Source organism: Capsicum annuum, chromosome 7 (genome assembly GCF_002878395.1).
Source record: "Capsicum annuum cultivar UCD-10X-F1 chromosome 7, UCD10Xv1.1, whole genome shotgun sequence".
In the NCBI taxonomy this organism is placed as follows: Eukaryota; Viridiplantae; Streptophyta; class Magnoliopsida; order Solanales; family Solanaceae; genus Capsicum; species Capsicum annuum.
Genome location: NC_061117.1, coordinates 103869711 through 103875952, shown reverse-complemented (window position 1 = coordinate 103875952; position 6242 = coordinate 103869711). Strand labels below are relative to the sequence as shown.

The window sequence follows — 6242 nt, the reverse complement described above, 5'->3', positions numbered from 1 at the left end:
TTAGTTTAGATTAATAAACGGTAAGGTACTTTTATAAAATATTAAACTTTGGGGTAAAATTTAAATTTTAAAGATTCTCAAATAATAGAATTTGGCCAAAAAAATTTTGATTCTGTGGAAAAAATATTTGTCAAATAATGACAAATTATATGGCCAAACATTTTTGCCAAATTTCCCCCCAAATATTACTAAGGATATCTATGACCAAACGGGCCCTAAATAAGTTCTTAATGATCTCATCTTCAGAATTTCCACTTTACTATTTTTCAATCATAATAAGAATACATGTCGTTATTATTATTATTATTATTATTATTATTATTATTATTATTATTATTGTTATTGTTGTTTTTGTTGTTGTTATATTATTTTTATTATTATTATTATTATTATTATTATATTTTAATTTTTAAATGGAAATTATTTTGAAATAAGCTAAACGTCAAATGCCAAATAGGGGAAGAACTGCAAAATCGTACAGTAATATTGAAAGTAGAAGTATTCGTGGTTCATTTTGGGTCAATTTTCTCTAAAAATATTAAATTAAGTAAAAAATCAGACATATAAAAAAATGGAGGGAGTTGTAAAGATTTCTCCTATAAAATTAAATGATTATAGCAATTTGAAAAAATGTACTCTATTCGCTCATTTTCACTTATCACATTTCGCTTCATGAGGGTTATTTTGATAATCTTTAAAACAAAAAATTAGACTAATTTAATAAATTAATTATAAATTTTAGATAATAAAAAATATAATTAAATGTAATACTTTTGTAATGCCCCGGGATTTTGGTCCTTGGAAATTTCTTAAAATTTTGTACTCACTGTCCTAATTATGACTGGACCCTATGAGTTGTAGGGTGTCCTGATGAGTCATTGTATGTTTGTGGCTAGATTTTTCTCTGAGTACGAGTGGTTCACTAGTCGTTAGGTGTAATCATAGGGTGTCTAGTGTAAGTCCCAATTTGGGTTCTGTATTGACTACGACTGGACTCTACGAGTAGTAGGGTCCCATTACGATTTTTGTAGCTGAGTCGTAAGGTTAACAATGTATGTTGCCTTGGTGGCACTTCCTTGGAAATGACTCATGGTGATGATTAGAAAGGAATGACTACGAGTCAAGGGTTGACCTATAGTCAAAGGACACTTTTTTTATCTTTTAAGTTAATGGTATTCTGGACATTTTTCCTCTTATCAAAATTGAAATCCATGAATTATAACGTCTTTAGGGTGTCATTAGCACTTAGAAAATAATCCAAGTAACTTCTCAAACACTCCAAAGGTTCTGTAAATTCCCTCAAGCAAGTCAAGCTAGGGTTTCATCAAGTTGGTCATCTAAGGGCTCAAGGATCGATTTCTCTCTAATTTTTCTTTGTGTTTAAGGAATGTTACTCTTCCCTAATTGTTAATTTTGTAAAAACATATGATTTAAAGTAATTTTCATGAGATATTTATGATGGTTTTGAAATAAGGGTGGGAGTTTAGAATGCATGTTGTGGAACAATATTTTTCTATGATTTATGTATGATTAATCATGATTTAAATATGGTTTTGAACTTGTAGGTGCATGGGTATGGTGAATGAACTAGGAAATTATGATTTTTCCAAACTTGTGACTTTTGAAGTGGTTAAGACCCCAACCCCATAGTGTGAAATTAATTTTGAGCTGTGAGAAATGTAGGGGTTTGTAAAATTAAACTAGTCTTGAACTATTGCAGAATATAAAGAGGTATTTGAAACACAATGTTCTTATTTAATGATCAAATAGAGTCGGTATCCCCCACCTTGTATTAATGAACAAAGAGAGCTATTTTCCACAAGGTAATAGAAATTATTTTTGCATGTTGTTATTACCTTGCAAGTGTAGTTGGTATGACAATACCAACAATGTATGTCTTAATGTGAAATATGGTTCATGATTATGATTATGTGATAAATATTTTAATTAGGCTCTAATAAGGGTTGTGTAGCTGAGTCGTTAAAGTAGAGGTCTGGGTGAACGATACTGGAAACCGCATTTTCTGATGCTGGGATCTAAGTGACCAGAGCGGTTCGAGTTCCCCTTATTATTATTTCATGATTAGGGAGGTTCGATTCCTCCATAAATTATTTCATGATTGGATGCTTAAGTCACCTTAGTATACGGTTGGGAGGTTTGAGTCCCTAGTGTATATATATAAGATTATTCTCCAATTTGTGTGGCTACACCCACTGGGGCCCGACCAAGGGTTATGATCTGGGGACCATATAGCCCGTGGGTATATGTTATGGTGGTTGAGCTACACAATCCAAGTTAAAATTTTGAAACACATGTTAAGCCTTGTTCCTTATCCCGACAGTGATGTGTGTGTATATATATATTTATGCATTTGATTATGTGCACTGGTTTTTAATGATTTTGAACTGTTGATCATGTCATTGTGTTATCCTTATTCCTAAGTTACATGCTAGCATTCACCCTGCTAACTGTCTTTGGAAGCTGTATCCCCACGTGATGTAGAAATTGATCATACTTCTACTTCTCCAAGTTAGTTATTAGGATTCGGGATCAGCTCGTGAATTGACATTGAAGAGGTGAGCCTCCATGAATTGGAAGTCTATATTTCATGGTTGCCTCAATCAAGCAACCAACACCACAACAATAACAAGTATGAAAACATGTAAATCATAACAATTAAAACTTTAGGTCCTTTCTTAATCATGAACTCAATGGCCTATTTGCAAAAATAAAAGAAAGGATTCATGCCACCTACCAAAGTTGTGATGCAAGAGGGATGTGCAGGGAGGCCGTTTGAGAGCTTACAATTTGGCCAATAATGTAGCTTAGATTTGATAGTACAATCTTGAAAAGAGAGTTTTAGGGAAATGAAGGAGACTAGGGGTTAAATGACTGAAATGACTGTAACCGCGGTCAGGGGCTGTGACCGCGGACACATGAGTGGCTGCGATTGCGCATGGTGGCCGCAATCACGGCAATTGAGAGCAGTTTTTACTCCCCTATTTTCCCCTATTTAGCATTTTACTCAATTTTCACAGAATTTTCCCTATTTGGATTTTCAAAGTAGACTTTCACACTTGCCTCTTTTAAAGCTCATTCGATGCAATCCAAAGTGTCACAAATGCATGGATTATTAAAATGCAAAGACAATATCTACACTATGAGAACATAAAAAAAAAGAATACGAGCCATTCTCGTGATATTTGTGGGTTGCCTCCCACCTAGTACCTTAGTTTTTATCGTGGCACGACGTATTTGTTCTTTCAATCTCAGGGTGGGCCCTCAAAACCCTCATCTTTTACGTTCTTATTTTCAACATTCACCATGGATACTACTTAGAGATCCACGGGTTGCTTCTTTGACTTGTAAATTTTGAATAAAACCTCATTTTCTTGCAGCCAAGATTTCATATCCTCCACTCTAGATCGACAATGGCTCTCTCGGTGGCCAAAAAAGGATGACCAAGAATGATAGGCATCTCTTGGTCCATATTACAATCCAATACAACAAAATCTGTCGGGAGAATAAATTTGTTCACTTTTACAAGGACATCAAACAATATACCCACTGATCTTTTTATAGACCGATCCGCCATCAAAAGTTACATCGAGGTTGGCATAAGAGTGTCTAAGCCAAGTTTCTTATAGATGACATACGACATTAGGTTGATACTTGTACCAACGTTACAAAGAGATTTTGCAAACTCATAAGTCCTAATGGTACAAGGGATAACGAATGCTTCGAGGTTGTTTTTCTTTTCTGAAATTTTTATATCCATGATAGCACTACACCCATGAGTAATTTCAATAGTATCACCCTCAAAGAGCTTTTTCATGGACATTAACTTCTTTATTAACTTACCATATCCCAAAATCTCTTGTATCACCTCAAGTAGTGGGATATTTATTGAGAGGTTGCTAAGTTTTGTTATAAATTTTCTCAATTTGTCTCTCCTTTTTATGCAACCGTTGAGGGAATGTAGGAGGAACATAAATGGTTGGCTTTGTTTCTCCTTACGACTTTTCAACTTCGACCACTTCCTTATTACTTTCATCTATATCTTTCTCATCATTTGCTTTTTTTCTTTGAGGTGTCACCTTTTTTGCCTTGGCCTTGGGTATATTTTCACTCACATGTCCTCTAAGGAGCTCTTCAAGTGCTTTCCCATTTCTAGTGACAATTGCTAGGACTTGTGCTTCATTCTTTGGGTTAGCAATTATGTCACTCAGAAGTCTACCTCTAGCCCTTGCATTTAGTTGCATGGAGATTTGCCTGACTTGGGTATGCAATTGTTTGATGGAGGCAAAGTGAGACTCCACCCTTTGGGAGAGTACGGAGAAGTCACCCTTCAACTCACATACCATTTTGTTTGTACCTTTAACTCTACTCAAGATTCGTGCCAAAATATTTTTGGTCTTGAAATTTTTAGGGTAAATGACATTTGACACTTTGGCCTTAGCCCTGTCATAAGGAGGAACGTAGCGGTTATAGTCACATTCCCTATCTCTCCAATCTCTATCTCGGTCATGATCCATCCAACCTTGGTTCCCACCTTTCCTTTGATAAGAAGGGTGGGAATCCCCTGAGTTGTTTGCCAAGTACCAAATTTATTTATCCAACTTCTTTGCCTTATCATCATCTTCATAAGGCTTTGATGTTACGATATTTACCACTTTCGCAGGTATACCCATAACATGTTTCATTAGAAGCTCAAGTTTGGTCATCATCTTGGCCATGTTCTCCTTCTTCTCTTCTTCTCATTTTCTTTTCTCATTAGTCACCACAAAGGTAGTAGAAGGGGTTTTAGGAGCATCACCATCACGGGTGTACCTCCCTCGATTTTGTTTGGATAATAAAATGAAAAGCCGCAAGATGATGCAATTTCACGATAGAGACACCCGCCACATTATCCATAACCATTTTTTAATAGGTCAAGAGCTTTATAAAAAATTTCAAGGATAATCTTATTCAGGACCTTATGATTTGGGCATTGGGCTAGCTTTCCATTAAACCTCTCCCATACTTCAAATAATTGTTCTCCATTCAATTGCCAGAAGTTTACAATCTCATCCCACTTTTGAATCATTTTTTGTAGTGGGAAGTATCTATCAAGGAACACCATGGTGAGCTCCTCCCAAGATGTGATTGAGCTGGAAGAAAGTGAGCGGAGCCATAAAACCATCTCTCCCTTTAGTGAACATGGAAATATTCAAAACCGGATGGATTCTTGTGTAATATGTGCTATGTTGAATGGCACACAAACTTCAACAAAGTTTTTCAAATAAACATTTGGGTCCTCATATGCTTGACACCCATATAATCTTTACATTAGCAACATGTGAAGCATAATGCTAGTCATATGAAACACACCATTTCCGTTGATTGGTGGGATATGGATAGTGCTTGTTTTCCCCGCTTTATTTAATTGGCCCTTATCATCTAGTACATTATAGCTCATTGCTCCATTCACACTTTCATCACCTACAAAATAGTCAAAAACAACAAATAAAGTAAATTACCCCACTCTGGGTATTCCCAAGTAAGAATAGCACCACACAAGTGAAATATATATTTCACACTACGGAAACAACAACATTTTGATAATGCTCAACTCACTCCCATAACTAAGAGGTAAGGCGGTCGTTGTCAAATCTCATGGAGTGAATTCTATAGACTTCTAACCTATGGTTACTTAACTTACTATAAGTGTAATACCCCGGGAAATTTTTCGTTGAAATTTTGTGCTTAAACGTGTTGGGTTCTATCTTTTAGAATGAATTATAAATTTTTTGTAAGGAATGTCTTAGATTATGACCCACCATTGCGTAGATTACCGAATATTCTTTCCAACGATATGTGGATCATCCAAAAAGGACATCCGAGCGATGAGTTATGAATATTCCGATCGAACTGTGAATAGTAGTGAACAGTAAAACGTGCAGGAAAACGTACTGAGGCCTGGCGTATTTTTGCTCCAATTATAAACGATCATAAATCCTTGTACATAATGATCTGGGTGATCTACTATATATCAACGGAAAGCTCTACGAGTCCTATTTCTAATTAAATTGGTTTAATCCAATTTGTCTATCGGAGCAAAAAGTTATGGTCGATCTACTTCAGCCTACCAAAAGCAAATTTTTGGGTCAACTTCAAACAATCATAAGTCCTCGTACACAATGATCTAGGTGAGATACTATATATCAACGGAAAGATATGAGAGTTCTCTTTCTAATGAAATT

At 35.5% G+C, this 6242-nt stretch overlaps 1 non-coding gene across 1 annotated transcript; it reads left to right on the top strand.

Annotated features, from left to right (window-relative positions):
• Positions 1-4973: 4973 nt before the first annotated feature.
• On the top strand, positions 4974-5077 carry LOC124886234. The gene has a single exon (XR_007043320.1). It is a non-coding gene; the product is annotated as a small nucleolar RNA R71 (small nucleolar RNA).
• Positions 5078-6242: the final 1165 nt, after the last annotated feature.